Source organism: Argopecten irradians, chromosome 16, assembly GCF_041381155.1.
Source record: "Argopecten irradians isolate NY chromosome 16, Ai_NY, whole genome shotgun sequence".
NCBI classification, from domain to species: Eukaryota; Metazoa; Mollusca; class Bivalvia; order Pectinida; family Pectinidae; genus Argopecten; species Argopecten irradians.
Window position 1 is genome coordinate 8,984,532 of NC_091149.1, and position 20,040 is coordinate 9,004,571.

Below are 20,040 nucleotides of genomic sequence, written 5' to 3' on the forward strand. Positions count from 1 at the left end.
CCTGCTAACTTCTAAAATCTAATCTTAATGCTATCATATTGAAAGACAACACTTGTCTCTCAAAAACTCCATTATTTCCCCTGCCACCCTGTGTGACCTTTGTCCGTGACAATGGAAGGTTATCTTTTACAAAACTATAAAACATTTCCCCCTGACATAAAATAGGCCAAAAAACTGCTGAGTGCCATACTGGAACTACTAGTGTCCCATATGCCTCATCCGCCTTCATTTTGTCCAAAGTTTTACAAATAAGCCGGGGAGGGGGAACGAACCAATTGTTCTCTTTACCCCAGTATGCAGTGAAACAATCGATAGCCTCTGTGCCTGCGCACCACCAGCGAGAGTTGAACCGCGTACATTTGGTGTTATAATCGGAAGCGAAACGATCCACGTCGTGTGGTCCCCAACTTTTCTCGCACAAATCGAACACCCATGCTTGTACAGACCAGTCATCGGAATCAGAGCATCTGCTTAAAAAATCGGCTGTCTTATTATTATTTCTTGGCACCCACTGAGTTTGCATAGTGATACTATACTCCGATGTAAGCCTCAACATATCCATAGCAACCTTCTGTAAATAGGGTTTGGAGCTACCTACCCTCGCGATAGTGCACGCGCTTTTGTTGTCCATAAACAACCTGACGCTGTGACCCTTGACCTTGTCTAAAGTACTATTTAATACACGTCTCGCACCTTCCAACTCCCTCCAAGTGGAACTGCGCATGCGTTCGTTATTATTCCATGTCCCCATGACAACGCTATCACCGTGCTCATATAACCTATTCAAGTTTTGATACAAACCATCGCCTTCAGGAAAGGCTAATGCATCACGCATTATTCTAGTGTCCTCGACAGCTAGAATTCCGTCTCCCTCCATAAGAGGATCCTCACATGGGATTAAGAAACCTCCGTAACCAACCTCGGAAGCATCGGTACAGATTACCTTGGAACATTTGTTTTCAAGTGGCGTTTTCAAATTCGACCCTTTGTCGTTTAGAGCTTGTACGTTACACAACCAGAACTCGATTTCGTTCAGTGCCTCAACGCTTAAAAACACTCCAGCATTCCAACTGGCCCTTGTCAATAAACACGCGCTAAGCTCTCGCGTACGCAAACGAACCAACGACCCTATCACACTTTGCATTGATATGACCAGCCCGACAATGCTCGCTACATACCTGGCCGAGAATAATAGCTGACCTCTGTCAGACACTAAAAACATAGTGTGGTTCAACAATGACAACAACCTGTCGACCCTGTCAATCGAAACTCTGACCACGCCTTCTTTCATTGTCCACGTATAGCCGAGCCACGTGGCGTCCTGGGAAGGCTCCCATTGGCACTTATCGTCGGCTATCAAAAAACCGTATTTATGCAGACACGTCTGCACGAACTGACTAGATTCGCTAGCCCCGCCTACGGTTTTGTGACCACCAATTCCGTCATCTAAATACATTACTAGTTTATGACCTTGCCCACGCACGTGTTTGACTACCTGTCGTAAGACCTTTGTAAATATATAGCCGGCGGTAGAAATACCGAAAGGAAGAACGTTAAATACAAAGAATCGCGTTGTTCCGCCCATATCTACTTCGAAACCTAAAAAGCCTCTATGATCGGGGTAAATTTCGATATGATGGTACGCCGATTTCAAATCAAACGTGTACAAAAAATCGCCAACATTGAACATATCTCGGGCTTCAACTGTATCCTCATACTTGAACTTGAACTTGTGCAGAAAAACATTGATATGACGACAATCCAACACTAGGCGTGCTTTACCAGCGCGATTGTACGCGACCGTCAATGGGTTAACGACACGTGGTTGAACTCTGACCTCTGCTATACAGCCTATCCTAAGCAATTTTTCTCTATTTCGTTATAAACAAATTGAAGGTTGTCACGAGCGGACTTATTGTTCCTTAAACGAGCATTCGGGGGAATCTCTTTAAATGGCAGCTTATAACCATCAGTAATCACTGACAAAACGCTCTCGCTAGCGCCTGTTGCTTTCCAAAAAGCTAAAGATTTCTTTAATCTACCAACAGGTGAAACAGACCCTTCTACTAATACAACAGAATTATGATCACTGCTATGATCAACATGGTTAAAACAAAAAGTTTTACTTAGCTTTTGACCGTTGCTGTGTCCGGAAGCTGACATAGCTGGGCACTCTGACCTCCAGTGTCCGGCCCTACCACAACCATAACACACTCCAGGCCTTGGAGCTCTGACGGTAGCCGTCTTGTCCGCTGGCACGGGGACTTCAGTAGGCGCTGAATAAAAACGGTGTTGATACGGCGAGTAACGGGGCCTCCCTTTTCCGGATTTTTGCTTGGCGGCCTTGATTTTTCTGTCCGCTCTAGATCGAGCGCCGGTCCATACGTTTCTCGTCGTCCGAGTCTGAGGCGAGTGGATTAGACACATACTCTTCCACGGCTTTCCATCCGGCCTCCGAGGTATCAGCGAGCTTAATGAGCTTCTGTCTGTGATTGAGCAAACTCATACCTTCCGCTATCAATGATTTGGTTGCCGGGGGGTCATGAAGCGATGTCTCCTCGGCCTCCTGTAGCTTGGAAACTACCTTTTGGTTAAACTTAAATTGTTCTTCGCAACTCTTTTTGGTAAATTTGTGATTGTCCGCGCCAATAATGTCCTGACGAATTTTCGCACGTTGAGCATTAGAAATATTAACTTGTTGCACATGAATTTTAGACTCCAACTCCGTTAGCTTTTGCGTCATCAACATATCCAAACGTGAAAACATATCCGCTTGTGCTGAATCTACAGTAGTCTCTATGTGATTTTGTAATTTTGGGTCCATGATTGATTGTAGAGGAGCGAGAAATTAAAATTAAAAATTCAGTGTCCGACCTGCTAGGAAGACAGCTAGAAAATGACCCTACCTACGCGTGTACCGATATTGTACACGTGATCCCGCTCCCACGGAGCGTGCGCCTACATGTAGCACGATAGTCATACGATGTCGTTTAAGACAAATAATTCCCGCTATACTGTCGAAACGCGGGAATATTTGAGTATCTACTGAGGGTTTCCTATCTTCTTTTAAAAATGTCAATGCCGGTGTACCACAAGGTTCTGTCTTAGGGCCATTCCTATTCTTATTATATATTAATGACATAACTGAATGTGTAAATAGTAAAATTAAACTCTTTGCTGATGATACTTCACTTTATGAGATAATAACTGATAACCATGTAGAAATTGCAGATAATCTAACCAATGATCTAAGTAATATCAATAATTGGGCAAAGAAGTGGGACATTAATTTTAATCCTTCAAAAACAGAAACTGTACTTTTCTCAAGAAAAAGACATATATTCAATCCTGATATTCTATTTGCAGATGATATTGTAAACTCTGTTCTATTTCATAAACATTTGGGGGTAACTTTCAGTAGTGATGGTAAATGGTCCAAACATATTAATAATATTTATACTCAGGCCTCTTAAAAGACTAAATATTTTTTATAATATTAACTAAAACATAATGTAGATTTAGAAAGAGCCTTTGTAAATACTGTATACATCCTTTAAAATGACATTGTTTTAGATATGGTGATGTCATTTGGATAATTGTACAAACCAAGATAAAGACTTATTAGAATCTGTACAGATAGAAGCAATAAGTATTATAACAGGCCCTGAGAAGATGAACATATCATAATAAACTTTATGCTGAAGTTGGACTTGATTAAGTTGCAATCAGACGATAAAACTAAATAAATCAATATTGATGTTTATAATTGTAAATAATGAATAACCCTAGATATACTTACAATAATTTGATTGATCCATCTTAATGATAATAATATTACTCCTTACACATTAAGGAATATTCGCCTGTTAATCCCCCCCTCTAGAACTGGGGCCTGTAACTAGAAGCTACCTTAGTTCTTAAGGTCATCTTAACATTATCTTAGAGCGCTAAGGTGTAACTAGAAGTTCCCTTTGGTGGTCTACTAAGTGGATAACAGTAAATTGTTAAGAGTAACAGTACAACGTACCTTATCAAAAACGTAACTCCGTCTTAACTTGACCTTAACTAAATGCGTATCTCGAAGCATTCTTATTTGTCAAGGGAATGCAAAGATCATCTTAGACATTTTTAAGGGATAACTTTCTGTATCTAGAAGCAACCTTTAGACAGGAATAGAGGTTGTATGCTAAGGGAACTTCTATGCACCCTTATCAGTTTTAACAAGATGGCAATTCTGGTTCTTCGTCGAGATCAGGATGTTCCAAAACGATTGTTTCGAGACAGGAAGAATCCATTGGATTATCTGAATGATGCTGTTGTTATTTCTGACTATCGCCTTGACAGACAATCTATATATGCTGTGTTGCGATTCTATCAAGGAAAATCTTGAACGCCACACAAAACGAGGCATGGCGCTTCCGTATCACTTCAAGTGATGATTGCCTTAAGGTTCTATGCTAGTGGGGGTTATATGTCGGTTATTGCGGAAGCACATGGAGTTAGCAAAATGGCAGTATCTCGAGCAGTCAAAATTGTTACCGATCTGATCGTAGGACAATCGAATGAGCACATTGTGTTTCCAATGAACAGACAAGATCAGTTGACAGTAAAACAAAATTTCTACAATATCCGAGGATTTCCAAGTGTCCTGGGTGCCGTGGATGGCACTTTGATTCCCATTGAGACACCTTCCACTGACGAATATCACTATGTTTGTCGAAAAGGATTCCTTGCGCTTGCAACTATTTAAAGGGAAGTGTGCGTTTGCTACAGCTCGAATTTTATTAAACATAGTATCGAATATAGGGCCTGGCTCTACACAAAGGCTCAATTTTATATTGGCTAATTGCGGTCTGTGTGCTTCTTGTCGTATCCTAATCGAAATATCTGATGGATGGGTTATTGGGCACGATTTTTATCTTAAGGGGGGGGTTTTTGGGTTACGGACTGACGACCATGGCCTGCTTTCTCCTAAATTGACCAAAGAACCCCCGCTGACTGGAAGTTTTATGTCTGAAAATAAAGCGGACACCGTCGTTGTGTAATAGGACAGGGTTGGGGGTCAATTACATTGAAATGTAATTTAACTTTACAACTACAATTACTTGGTTATAAAGTCAATCTACTTTGTACAAAATTTACACAATTACTCAGTTTTGTAAATGTAATTAATTACAATTACATTCAAAAAGTAATTAATTACAATTACACATTACATTTTCCTAATATGTTTATTTTTGATAACGTCATACAATTTAGCATTGATACAGATATATAAGTCAATATCAGTAAATTCTGACAGAACACATGTTCACTTCACATAAACCGCAAGTTACAATTGAGTATTGGTAGGGTGTATTAGTTTTACATGTACATTTTTATTGGACCTAGCAGTAACATTGGCAAATGTGTCAACTTTAGGTACCAGGTACTCATGTTTTTGAATTGCATTTTATCATCATCAGCTTGAAAATTATCATCAGACAGTCTGATTATGTGTGATCGGAATACTTTGGCAGCAGCACTAAACAATCTCTCTACTGGAGCAGAAGTGGCTGGTATAGCTATAAATGCTTGCTAGCTAAAATAGACGAATTTGGATATCAGCAAGGATTATCTTTCCAGAACTTTAATGGGTCACAACATCTCTCATTAAAGCATTGAATTTAAGACCTGAGTTGTGTCTCTTTCGTGGGGGTGTAATGGGAAGAAAACTGAAAAAGACTTCTGTTTTAATTTTCTTGGCAGGGGGCGGTGAAGACTAATATGAGCTATCATCTATACTTTTGCCTTCATTAGATATGCTAATTAGTGATCAACAGATGTTATATAAGCAAGACCTTTGTGAGTTGTAATCACAGGCTATGTGTTCACACCTCACACCTGTATAGTGCCTGAGGGGTAAACTACAGGTAAAAAGAGGTACAAGTGTAGTTAGTGTATACTATGGTCACTGCCTCACATGTGTTACTTAATTGTTTAAATTTCTATATAGCCAAATATATGTCATTAATTAATCTTGTTATTAAACATTAGTAAATATGTATTATGTAATTGAAAAGTAATTGAAATGTAATTGTTAATTACACATTTTTAGAATGTAATGAATTACAATTACATGTAATTGAAATATTTCTTAATTACAAATTACTTTCAAGTACTTGAAAAAAATGTAATTAATTGCAATTAATTACAATTACATTTTTAATTACCCCAACCCTGGTAATAGAACGTGCGTTTGGTTTATGGAAAATGATATTTCGCTGTATCTATAGACCACTTCATTTGGCACCAGAAAGAGCAGTGCCTGTAGTGACAGCAATATTACACAATATTTGTGTAGAAAAAAGGACTCCCTTTGCCCGAAAGCGATGACGATGAGGATAGTGATGAAAACGGCAACGCCATTTACAGCCCCGATGATACTGCAAATGGAGCCAATGTAAGAGAAGAACTCATCAACAGGGTGTTTTCTTGACTTGAATTTTTCATTCAGAAAAAAAAATTGAACATTGGCTTGTTCAATAAAAGTGAACTTCAAAATCTTCAATGACATTGTGACAATATATGTCCTTTATATACTATTGCGTAATAAAAATAAATTGAAAGTCATAAGTTTAAATTTGTTGTTACTCTAATAAGCATCAAAGGCAGATGTAAGGTTGTTTATCATGACTTCTGATAACATGTTTAGGTGTAACAAAAGGATTTACCAGCTTTACAAAAACATATTTTTCATTTGTTTGAAACGAATTCAAACTGTTATTAAACATTTAAATGAAATTTGAGCAAATAATTCCTTTATTTGCTTCCAAAAGAAGAGGCTGGTTATTATCTATAAAAATGTCTTGTATCAACTTAGATTATATTGCCTGAATACGCCTAAAAAGAAAATCATTTCAAAAGTTGATGAACTTGTTCCTCACATTCTTTTCTGGTCAAAAAAGTAGACTGTGACACTTGAATAAGGCATTCATCAGCACCAAGGGCATATACAGAGTTCACTGATGCTGATGATAAGGGCGTTGATGAGCATGATACCATATTTGTTGAACAGTCAGAATCTTCTTCCAAGAAATCATCCATTTTGTTGTAACTCTTTTTATTTTGGAGGGATTCGTAATACCATTGCAGATTGCAGCCGTATTCATATGGACTTCTTTCACACTTTCTCAAAAGTCTGCAAAATAAAGCATGATTTGCTTATTGATCTAATCATCTTTCAAGGATATTAGCACTTCTAATTTTCTTCATAATTTTTGATACATATTTTGCATCCGAATGTTATTTAGATATATTTCCTTAAAACAAGTACGGACGACGGAAAGTGCTTACATTCAAAATTTTGAAAACAGTAGACCATGGCGTCATTCTCAGTTTCTAGTTAGGAGTATTGTGCAAACTTTAGAAACACTTACACTGTCTTACATATTTTCTGGTTTAATTTTCATTAATTTAGATATTTATATGTTACTTAATATCCTTACCATAGCAAAGCAAATGACAGTGGTGTTCCCTCCTCGTTTTCTACGTCTGTTCTTAAATCAATCGCTGCTGAGTAGCCTGAAGTAAAGTTACCTGACTGTTGAATATCAACACTGCATGGTATGAAATGATCTTTGAGCTCCATTGCAATTTTTAGGAAACTTTCTTCACATCTTAAACGAGATTTCTCTATTTCAAGCCTGCTTTTTTCGACAGCTAATCTCTCTGTTTCCACATTAAGCCTGCTTTTCTCAACCATATACAAATCATAATTGGTGTAATTTAATGATGTCACTGATGACGTTTTTTACCGACATTTTTCTCTTTTTGTTTTGGTTTGTTGACGATGGATTAAATGCTGAAGTGGACGGCGGTGTTGTTGTTGGAGACACAGACATGGCAGTTGATATATTTAGATCTTCATTAGAAGCTGTGCTTTCATCCCTTATATTGACATTGTCACAGTTTGTGGAGTTTGTATCAATAATATTTCTGATAGCTCTATCCCAGACTTGTTCGACCCTTGGATTGTCATCGTGTGCAAACACGGATGCTGACGATGACTGATGATGTCTAGAAATATAAGAAGGGTTGTGATTCTTGAAATTTCATTCAATTTATGGACTTTTTTTGTGTTATTTGTTGATCTGTTATGAAGTTTTATATCATTTTTAAAGTTTATATTCCATTGCATGACTACTGTTAACTATATGACTATGTATGGAAAGGAAATTCAACTATGCTACACACTAGCATATACATTACTTATTAGGCTATTATGTCAAAGGAAATATATGACGCCACTGTTTACTGTTTATGTCATTTCTGTCAAAAGTGATAAAATTCATTATCTAGGCCTAACGATTTTTTTCCAGACACACATAGTTTTTATACTTACCTTTGTATATGAAACGTATCTGTAACAGCGACATTTTGGACACCATCGACAGCGGCAACTCCTAGCACTGCTATCACTTTTTCCTCTAAAGGACTTAATCCCTCTACTTTTTCACCACCCCCGGTTTTTGATCTTTCGCGTTTTATTTTGGCTTCTTTTCCTTTCACAACACTTGCCCAGTCTTGCCATTTTTTTCTTATATCATCCACGGTTCGGCATGATCTGCTCACGGCATTTACAATATTTGTAATGTTTACCCACTCTCTTTTTTTCTTTTCGTTTGATATGGTATCAGAAAACTTGCCTAAAATTACTTCACGCTGGTCTGCGACGCCTTCGACTAGGGCCGTTAGCTGTTTCTGAAAAATTAGGTTTACGCGTTCGTTTAGACATCTTGTCGTCAACTGTTCTCATTAAGAAGCTTGACATCAGCTTCCAAAGGTACTAATAAAAAACGCACAGAAGACACCGATTGGTTAATTGTAATTGAAAATTAAAAAACGATAGACGGATTCCGGAATCGTCACGTTTAGCATTCTCGTAAAGTCGGAACTTAAGGGCTTGTTAATAGGTATTTCAACAAGCTTACGAGAAAGTTACATGCTTGTTACGGAATTGTCGAGATACACACGTAAATTTCCCTTAGCTATCTCTTAATTCAGTCCCTTAGCCTTAGCGTTAAGGGAACTTTCTTGGTACGGGCCCCTGAATTATACTCCAACAGCTTTATTCCCTCAATGCTAAGAGAATTTAATCAAATAGATATAGAACTCATATTTAATAATTCATTAGAACAATTTAAAAAAAGTATCAAAATTGATAATGATATTCCTACTACAGAAATTTCTAATATTTTTAAATATCATGGCGACCGTAAATATAACATTTTTCTGTGCCAGCTACGAAACCAAGCAAGTAATTTAAACTCTGATCTTTATCACGATCACTTAAGAGAATCTCCAGCCTGTTCCTGTTATTATACCAATGAAAATTCACATGACTTCTTCTTTTTTTTTTTTTTTTTTTTTTTTCTTTTTTTTTTTATTTTTGCATAATTACATTACAACACAATGCACATAGTCACATAAAACAATATACAGGTACACATATATATGTATTCACAATCACATATCACTCGCGAGCACACATAAAAACACACATACACACACCCACACATCCTCACACCCACACACTCCCACCCACACACTCACCCTTACACACACCCACATTCGTGCAAGAATGTAAACACAAATATTTCATTTTAAGGGAAAATTTTTAGAATTGAATTTTATAATTGTTATAAATAGCACAATATTAATATCAAGTGTATTGTTGTACTAGTTTAAAATACGTATTTGAACATCACTTCTTCTTTGACTGTAGGCACTTCTATGAACAGAGAGCAGTTCTTATACAGGGAATGAATAACTTAGGTTTACCAGATAATCATAATCATTGAAACATTAAATGGATGTAAATTTTGCAATAATGATATTAACAAAGATATTTTACAATGCGTGATTGAATATATATGCCATACTAAAAGATTTGATTTCTGATAAACATATTTTATATACATGTATCATAGCCCTCTGCATATATAAGCAAACAAAAACAAGTAACAAGTACCCATATCTAATTACTTGATAGTCAAAATACTATCTAGCAGTGCAATTAAACATCTAAACTATTGTATATGTTAATATTTATTTCTAATTTACTCTAAACTATCCTGGCTGGATGGATACTGAATACTGTTTATCGAATATTGAGAATCGTTTTATACTATAATAATTATTTAATTGAATAATCAAACTGTACATATTAGAACCATAAATGTTGGTTAACTCCAATTGTATAAAAAATTGCATTCAATCTCCTACCATTTTTTTTTCATATTCAACTGAAGACAAAATGCTCATTTGTTGTCAGACTTTCATACATATATCCCAAAGGGATGGGTCATTGTGCATAAGCACGGGGACTTTTTGGCCTAATATCTCATGGTGTGTATGTATGTTAGTCTGTCAATAAATGAGCATGATTCTTATCCCTATCCAAAAACTACAATCACTAGGAATATGAAATCCAAATAACTAAACTTGTTCTGAAACATTTTCTATAAAAAATAAAATTGGAGTTATCCCCCTTTAATTAGTAATTACTAATATTATTATCACTATACTGTAATTAATTCAATTTATTTGTATATATAAATATATGTATTAATTAATTGCAGAATGAATTCATGTTTATACTTTAAAATAAGATCTGGAGAGGACTTAAATAGGCGTAGCCTGATGTCTGATCCTATTGATGTACATAATATCAATAAAATATTGTTGAAATTGAAATTGAAAGTCACAATAGTTTGTTTCGGGTTAAATATGGCGCATGCGCAGAAACCACCTGGGAGGACAAACGTCATCTGGGCGTCCTTTGTTTATAGCAACCAAGATGTCGTCGCGGGAATTACAAAATTCTTTCGTTGACAGCATCGCCTCCCGTCAGGTTTTTCAACCTTATAACTCGGTAGCATATGCTTCGATTTTTCAAAGTAAGGTTCCAAACATAAATTTCCAAGTTATTTATGACTTCATGGTCAATAGGAAGCGGCCAGTTGGGGAGTCAGGCGACGGATATCATCAGCTGTCAACTGTCAGCTGTCATTCTGTCAAATCGTACCGATCGATGGATAGAGCTGTCGCACATTACCAGGCAGGGGATGTCCAGCAGATCAAATTTGTGGAGGTATCGATGTTTTTAATAGAAACTTATGTAATTTATATTTAAATCGTTAGATATATTCGTTGATTAAAATTCAAGCGGGCCTAGATTCAGTCGTACGGTGGCCTAGGCTACAGTAGGCCTACACGGTGACCTAATTTTCGGCGATGTTATTGCATTTGTCAATGAAGTCAATATAATTTAAAAGCAAAATTTCAAACCCCATCATTGGTAACAAAGAATATATATAAAAATTATAAACACAAATTGCTTTAAATGTCTTTAAAAAGCATGTCAAAAGAAAAAAAATATTATGAAAAGACGCAACAGACAGTGAAGTAGTCTAGTCAAGTAATTAACCAAGAGTTATCTTTCTTCCTTCATGATTTGCACTGACAGGATTGGGGAAAAGTTGCATCTTCTATTGTTTTCTTTTTATAGGTTGATACTGATCTAATTTATGGGACAGCAATGGTACTTGCGTCAATGAATAAAACGAAATATTCTGTCAACATCGCCTTCAAGAATGAAATACCCATTCATGCTTATTGCCAGTGTCCTATCGGGTAAGACCACAGTCATTATACATTTTGTAAAGCAGACAAATGAAAACAAATTTTAGGTTGAAAAGTATCCTTTTTTTAATTTTTTTTTCAAATTATAAATACCGCATAAATGCATTCAGTCTGTCCATAAAATCATTTATTATTTTTCAATTAATTAATTCATAAAATTCTGTCCTCAAGTCTGTTTATTTATTTAGATTAATTTGTTAATTATTAATTTAGATTAATCAATATATTTATGTATCCATTTATTTTTTATTTATTTTACAGTTTGGCCAAATGCTGCAGCCATGTTGGGGCATTATTATTCGCCATCAATGGGTACCATTTAGAAAAAGATAAAGAAAATTCTCAAATCCAATGTACATTAAGAAAATATGAATGGAATGTACCAAGAAAACTCTATATGGATCCGCAACCTGTAAACAATATGCATTTCTGAAAGAGAACTGATTGTGACAAGCAAAGTGTCTTGAATTATTGATCCACGACACTCTTCCGACAGAATTTATGATCAAGATCACTACACCAATATGATGATGGAATTAAAGGCAGTTTTTCCAAAATCAGGTTTGTAAATTACCTTCAGATATTTCAGTTTTCTGATATATACATGTATTACCATCAATGAATCAAAAAGATAAAATACTATGATATAGAAACTTTCAGACTTGTATTACCATCATAAATTTTAAAAAAATGCAAAAATCTTGGGATTTTATAAATAATTTTTTTATAACCCAGTGATTGTTATAATTTCTTTCAAAACCACAATAACTATTTTACCTTCAAATACTAGTTCTCCAGGGGGAGAATGTATATAAACATTACACAGTATAAATATCCCTTCCACAAATTTTCGGCCTCTTGGCCATCTTCAGGTACATAGAAACACAAGAAAAGCTAAGTGAAAGCCATCTTGAACTTTTGATACTATTTTACCAGCAATGTTTTTATATTGGCAGGTATGTCACACTTAGCCATTATTCCTGATGTCAAACCACCTGTCCAGAGAGAAGAAGTTGTATTGACAGCCATAGAATCTGATCCAATGGAAGAAAGGGCACATGGACTGGTGTACAAGCCAAATAGCAGCACTGGTACATACATTGTAATTAAAAAAAAAAAAAAAAAACAAACACACACACACACAAACAGCATTTCTTTCAGATAAATGTGATTTATTACAATGTTCTGAATTTAGATGATAGTAATGACACAACATTGATTTTATAAAATCTGTACATGTATTATTTATTACACAAAACAACTACCGTATTTGAGCCAATAAGCGCCCAGGGCGCTTAAAAATGATAAAAATAGAAAGGTGCTAATAAGTCGCAAATTTATACCGTTTTATGTAATTTTGGTCCTTATTTATGCATGGGCAATTGAAATTGAGGCCTCAAAAAAGGGAGAGGGGCGCTTATAGGGACATGGGCGCTTATTGGGTCGAATACAGTACATGTATTCACATTAACGATTCATCCATAAAATAACATGCATATTCATTGTAATCAACTAAATTTATCATGGAAATATTCACATAAATATTCACACTTTATATTTGATACAGACAAATTTACATTTAATTTATTACAATTACTGTTTGCATTTAATCAACACAAATGGAATTTGTTTTACAGCTGCAGTAACATTATAATTGTTTTGTCATATATTTCAGTTCATCTCCTAGCACCAATTGATCCCTCTTTAACCCAATATATTGAAGAAAAAACAAGAGGTCAACGGGAAAGTGTATTGTGGCAAGATTTGCATAAAGGTAGAATTACCAGCTCCGTGTTTGGGGACATACTTCGGGCAGGTGGTAAACCTTTATCCCTGATAGATCGAATTATGCATGGATCTGGTTTAGAAAGGTAAGTATTTGATCTGAATTAAAATTATAGATGACAAATTAAAAATTCAAATAATGTACATACAAGATATTCCTTTTGGACAACACTTCAGTTCTCATCAGCTTTACTTGATCTGTATGCATGTAATACACATGTTCACCGACCAAAATATGTACATGTACATATACATGTATATATATATTGTATTATTTGATTTTGTTTGTTTAATGTCCTACTAACAGCTGGGGTCATTTAAGGATGTGTTAGGTTTGTTGGTGGAGGAAAGTCAGAGTATACAAATACACGGAGAAAAACCATCGATCAGTGGTCACACATTGGATTCCAACTCGCAACCCTGAGGTCGAGGGCTTGTGGTAATATGTATGTTCTGTACATGTATATAAAAAGTGTATGCACCTGTACTAGTATACATTGTAGCCAATTACTAATTTTAAACTGAAACAGGTGTTTTCTCAATTTTAGGTACAGCACTTTACCCAAACCGATTCAGTGGGGAATCGACCATGAAAGGGAAGCTGTGGGTGACTATATAAAGCTCCAGAACCGGGTTACATCTCTGAGTGTTAGTAAGACAGGTCTTACTCTTCTCCCTTCTCACCCCTTTATTGGCGCGTCCTGGGATGGTAAGATTATTGATACCTCCATGCCCCAAGAAAACAATATTGGAGTTTTAGAGATAAAGTGTCCATATTCTGTAAACGGCCAGCTTGTAAATGAAATGCAAGTGCATGAAATTGTAGAAATGGGATCAAACGACTTTTGTTTACAAAAGACAGAAGAGGGAACCAGACTGAGAAGGAGTCACTGTTACTACGCACAAGTGCAAGGCGAAATGGCGGTTATAGGTATCACATGGTGTGATTTTGTGGTTTTGACCAGAACAGCACATGGAAACTGTTTTATAGAAAGAGTGTATTTTGATCGTGACTTTGTTTCAAACATGATGCCTCGTTTAGTGGAATTCTATGTGAAACATATTTTACATGATTGAATTCCTATTTCCAACAAACTTTAATTCATATGACTTTAAGATATGTTTACAAAAAAAAATAAAAGTAAGGAAGGAAGAGAATATAAATAACTATTTGTGATACAGTAAAAAGGTTCAAGCAAGTTTATTGGGAATGAAATTGATTTAATTTTTTTAAGTTTCAACTTTGAAAATATTTTCTGAGCAATATATCTTTCAATATTTTTTAGCAACAACAATTTAATATCTGGACTGTCTAAATCTTTCATATTTGTTTTTGGTTATTTTTCATACAATATCCAATTATCAATTATTGTTTTACACAAAAGAAACGGTTTTTGATCCATTAAACATTAACCTTGTACGCAGACAAGGGGTATTCTATATTCATGTCTTCTTGTCGTCATTACATTATATATATATACAGCGATCACACCCTGCTGTACTGTAGTAGTTTTATCACAGCTATCACACCCTGCTGTACTGTAGTAGTTTTATCACAGCTATCACACCCTGCTGTACTGTAGTAGTTTTATCACAGCTATCACACCCTGCTGTACTGTAGTAGTTTTATCACAGCTATCACACCCTGCTGTACTGTAGTAGTTTTATCACAGCTATCACACCCTGCTGTACTGTAGTAGTTTTATCACAGCTATCACACCCTGCTGTACTGTAGTAGTTTTATCACAGCTATCACAACCTGCTGTACTGTAGTAGTTTTATCACAGCTATCACACCCTGCTGTACTGTAGTAGTTTTATCACAGCTATCACACCCTGCTGTACTGTAGTAGTTTTATCACAGCTATCACACCCTGCTGTACTGTAGTAGTTTTATCACAGCTATCACAACTTTATCACAGCTATCACACCCTGCTGTACTGTAGTAGTTTTATCACAGCTATCACACCCTGCTGTACTGTAGTAGTTTTATCACAGCTATCACACCCTGCTGTACTGTAGTAGTTTTATCACAGCTATCACACCCTGCTGTACTGTAGTAGTTTTATCACAGCTATCACACCCTGCTGTACTGTAGTAGTTTTATCACAGCTATCACACCCTGCTGTACTGTAGTAGTTTTATCACAGCTATCACACCCTGCTGTACTGTAGTAGTTTTATCACAGCTATCACACCCTGCTGTACTGTAGTAGTTTTATCACAGCTATCACACCCTGCTGTACTGTAGTACTTGTATCACAGTTATCACACCCTGCTGTACTGTAGTAGTTTTATCACAGCTATCACATCCTGCTGTACTGTAGTAGTTTTATCACAGCTATCACATCCTGCTGTACTGTAGTAGTTTTATCACAGCTATCACATCCTGCTGTACTGTAGTAGTTTTATCACAGCTATCACACCCTGCTGTACTGTAGTAGTTTTATCACAGCTATCACACCCTGCTGTACTGTAGTAGTTTTATCACAGCTATCACACCCTGCTGTACTGTAGTAGTTTTATCACAGCTATCACACCCTGCTGTACTGTAGTAGTTTTTATCACAGCTATCACACCCTGCTGTACTGTAGTAGTTTTATCACAGCTATCACACCCTGCTGTACTGTAGTAGTTTTATCACAGCTATCACACCCTGCTGTACTGTAGTAGTTTTATCACAGCTATCACACCCTGCTGTACTGTAGTAGTTTTATCACAGCTATCACACACCCTGCTGTACTGTAGTAGTTTTATCACAGCTATCACACCCTGCTGTACTGTAGTAGTTTTATCACAGCTATCACACCCTGCTGTACTGTAGTAGTTTTATCACAGCTATCACACCCTGCTGTACTGTAGTAGTTTTTTCACAGCTATCACACCCTGCTGTACTGTAGTAGTTTTATCACAGCTATCACACCCTGCTGTACTGTAGTAGTTTTATCACAGCTATCACACCCTGCTGTACTGTAGTAGTTTTATCACAGCTATCACACCCTGCTGTACTGTAGTAGTTTTATCACAGCTATCACACCCTGCTGTACTGTAGTAGTTTTATCACAGCTATCACACCCTGCTGTACTGTAGTAGTTTTATCACAGCTATCACACCCTGCTGTACTGTAGTAGTTTTATCACAGCTATCACACCCTGCTGTACTGTAGTAGTTTTATCACAGCTATCACACCCTGCTGTACTGTAGTAGTTTTATCACAGTTATCACACCCTGCTGTACTGTAGTAGTTTTATCACAGCTATCACACCCTGCTGTACTGTAGTAGTTTTATCACAGCTATCACACCCTGCTGTACTGTAGTAGTTTTATCACAGCTATCACACCCTGCTGTACTGTAGTAGTTTATCACAGCTATCACATCCTGCTGTACTGTAGTAGTTTATCACAGCTATCACACCCTGCTGTACTGTAGTAGTTTTATCACAGCTATCACACCCTGCTGTACTGTAGTAGTTTTATCACAGCTATCACACCCTGCTGTACTGTAGTAGTTTTATCACAGCTATCACACCCTGCTGTACTGTAGTAGTTTTATCACAGCTATCACACCCTGCTGTACTGTAGTAGTTTTATCACAGCTATCACACCCTGCTGTACTGTAGTAGTTTTTATCACAACTATCACACATCTCTGCTGTACTGTAGTAGTTTTATCACAGCTATCACACCCTGCTGTACTGTAGTAGTTTTATCACAGCTATCACACCCTGCTGTACTGTAGTAGTTTATCACAGCTATCACACCCTGCTGTACTGTAGTAGTTTTATCACAGCTATCACACCCTGCTGTACTGTAGTAGTTTTATCACAGCTATCACACCCTGCTGTACTGTAGTAGTTTTATCACAGCTATCACACCCTGCTGTACTGTAGTAGTTTTATCACAGCTATCACACCCTGCTGTACTGTAGTAGTTTTATCACAGCTATCACACACTGCTGTACTGTAGTAGTTTTATCACAGCTATCACACCCTGCTGTACTGTAGTAGTTTTATCACAGCTATCACACCCTGCTGTACTGTAGTAGTTTTATCACAGCTATCACACCCTGCTGTACTGTAGTTTTTATCACAGCTATCACACCCTGCTGTACTGTAGTAGTTTTATCACAGCTATCACACCCTGCTGTACTGTAGTAGTTTTTATCACAGCTATCACACCCTGCTGTACTGTAGTAGTTTTATCACAGCTATCACACCCTGCTGTACTGTAGTAGTTTTATCACAGCTATCACACCCTGCTGTACTGTAGTAGTTTTATCACAGCTATCACACCCTGCTGTACTGTAGTAGTTTTATCACAGCTATCACACCCTGCTGTACTGTAGTAGTTTTATCACAGCTATCACACCCTGCTGTACTGTAGTAGTTTTATCACAGCTATCACACCCTGCTGTACTGTAGTAGTTTTATCACAGCTATCACACCCTGCTGTACTGTAGTAGTTTTATCACAGCTATCACACCCTGCTGTACTGTAGTAGTTTTTATCACAGCTATCACACCCTGCTGTACTGTAGTAGTTTTATCACAGCTATCACACCCTGCTGTACTGTAGTAGTTTTATCACAGCTATCACACCCTGCTGTACTGTAGTAGTTTTATCACAGCTATCACACCCTGCTGTACTGTAGTAGTTTTATCACAGCTATCACACCCTCTGTACTGTAGTAGTTTTATCAGCTATCACACCCTGCTGTACTGTAGTAGTTTTATCACAGCTATCACACCCTGCTGTACTGTAGTAGTTTTATCACAGCTATCACACCCTGCTGTACTGTAGTAGTTTTATCACAGCTATCACACCCTGCTGTACTGTAGTAGTTTTATCACAGCTATCACACCCTGCTGTACTGTAGTAGTTTTATCACAGCTATCACACCCTGCTGTACTGTAGTAGTTTTATCACAGCTATCACACCCTGCTGTACTGTAGTAGTTTTATCACAGCTATCATACCCTGCTGTACTGTAGTAGTTTTATCACAGCTATCACACCCTGCTGTACTGTAGTAGTTTAATCACAGCTATCACACCCTGCTGTACTGTAGTAGTTTTATCACAGCTATCACACCCTGCTGTACTGTAGTAGTTTTATCACAGCTATCACACCCTGCTGTACTGTAGTAGTTTTTATCACAGCTATCACACCCTGCTGTACTGTAGTAGTTTTATCACAGCTATCACACCCTGCTGTACTGTAGTAGTTTTATCACAGCTATCACACCCTGCTGTACTGTAGTAGTTTTATCACAGCTATCACACCCTGCTGTACTGTAGTAGTTTTATCACAGCTATCACACCCTGCTGTACTGTAGTAGTTTTATCACAGCTATCACACCCTGCTGTACTGTAGTAGTTTTATCACAGCTATCACACCTGCTGTACTGTAGTAGTAGTTTTATCACAGCTATCACACCCTGCTGTACTGTAGTAGTTTTATCACAGCTATCACACCCTGCTGTACTGTAGTAGTTTTATCACAGCTATCACACCCTGCTGTACTGTAGTAGTTTTATCACAGCTATCACACCCTGCTGTACTGTAGTAGTTTTATCACAGCTATCACACCCTGCTGTACTGTAGTAGTTTTATCACAGCTATCACACCCTGCTGTACTGTAGTAGTTTTATCACAGCTATCACACCCTGCTGTACTGTAGTAGTTTTATCACAGCTATCACACCCTGCTGTACTGTAGTAGTTTTATCACAGCTATCACACCCTGCTGTACTGTAGTAGTTTTATCACAGCTATCACACCCTGCTGTACTGTAGTAGTTTTATCACAGCTATCACACCCTGCTGTACTGTAGTAGTTTTATCACAGCTATCACACCCTGCTGTACTGTAGTAGTTTTATCACAGCTATCACACCCTGCTGTACTGTAGTAGTTTTATCACAGCTATCACACCCTGCTGTACTGTAGTAGTTTTATCACAGCTATCACACCCTGCTGTACTGTAGTAGTTTTATCACAGCTATCACACCCTGCTGTACTGTAGTAGTTTTATCACAGCTATCACACCCTGCTGTACTGTAGTAGTTTTATCACAGCTATCACACCCTGCTGTACTGTAGTAGTTTTATCACAGCTATCACACTCTGCTGTACTGTAGTAGTTTTATCACAGCTATCACACCCTGCTGTACTGTAGTAGTTTTATCACAGCTATCACACCCTGCTGTACTGTAGTAGTTTTATCACAGCTATCACACCCTGCTGTACTGTAGTAGTTTTATCACAGCTATCACACCCTGCTGTACTGTTGTAGTTTTATCACAGCTATCACACCCTGCTGTACTGTAGTAGTTTTATCACAGCTATCACACCCTGCTGTACTGTAGTAGTTTTATCACAGCTATCACACCCTGCTGTACTGTAGTAGTTTTATCACAGCTATCACACCCTGCTGTACTGTAGTAGTTTTATCACAGCTATCACACCCTGCTGTACTGTAGTAGTTTTATCACAGCTATCACACCCTGCTGTACTGTAGTAGTTTTATCACAGCTATCACACCCTGCTGTACTGTAGTAGTTTTATCACAGCTATCACAC

General features: G+C 37.2%; 2 pseudogenes; both read right to left on the minus strand.

The window, feature by feature from the left end:
- Positions 1-4: 4 nt before the first annotated feature.
- Positions 5-3,161, minus strand: LOC138310476 (uncharacterized; annotated as a pseudogene).
- Positions 3,162-7,019: 3,858 nt separating this feature from the next.
- LOC138310762 (myb/SANT-like DNA-binding domain-containing protein 4) lies at positions 7,020-10,900 on the minus strand (annotated as a pseudogene).
- Positions 10,901-20,040: the final 9,140 nt, after the last annotated feature.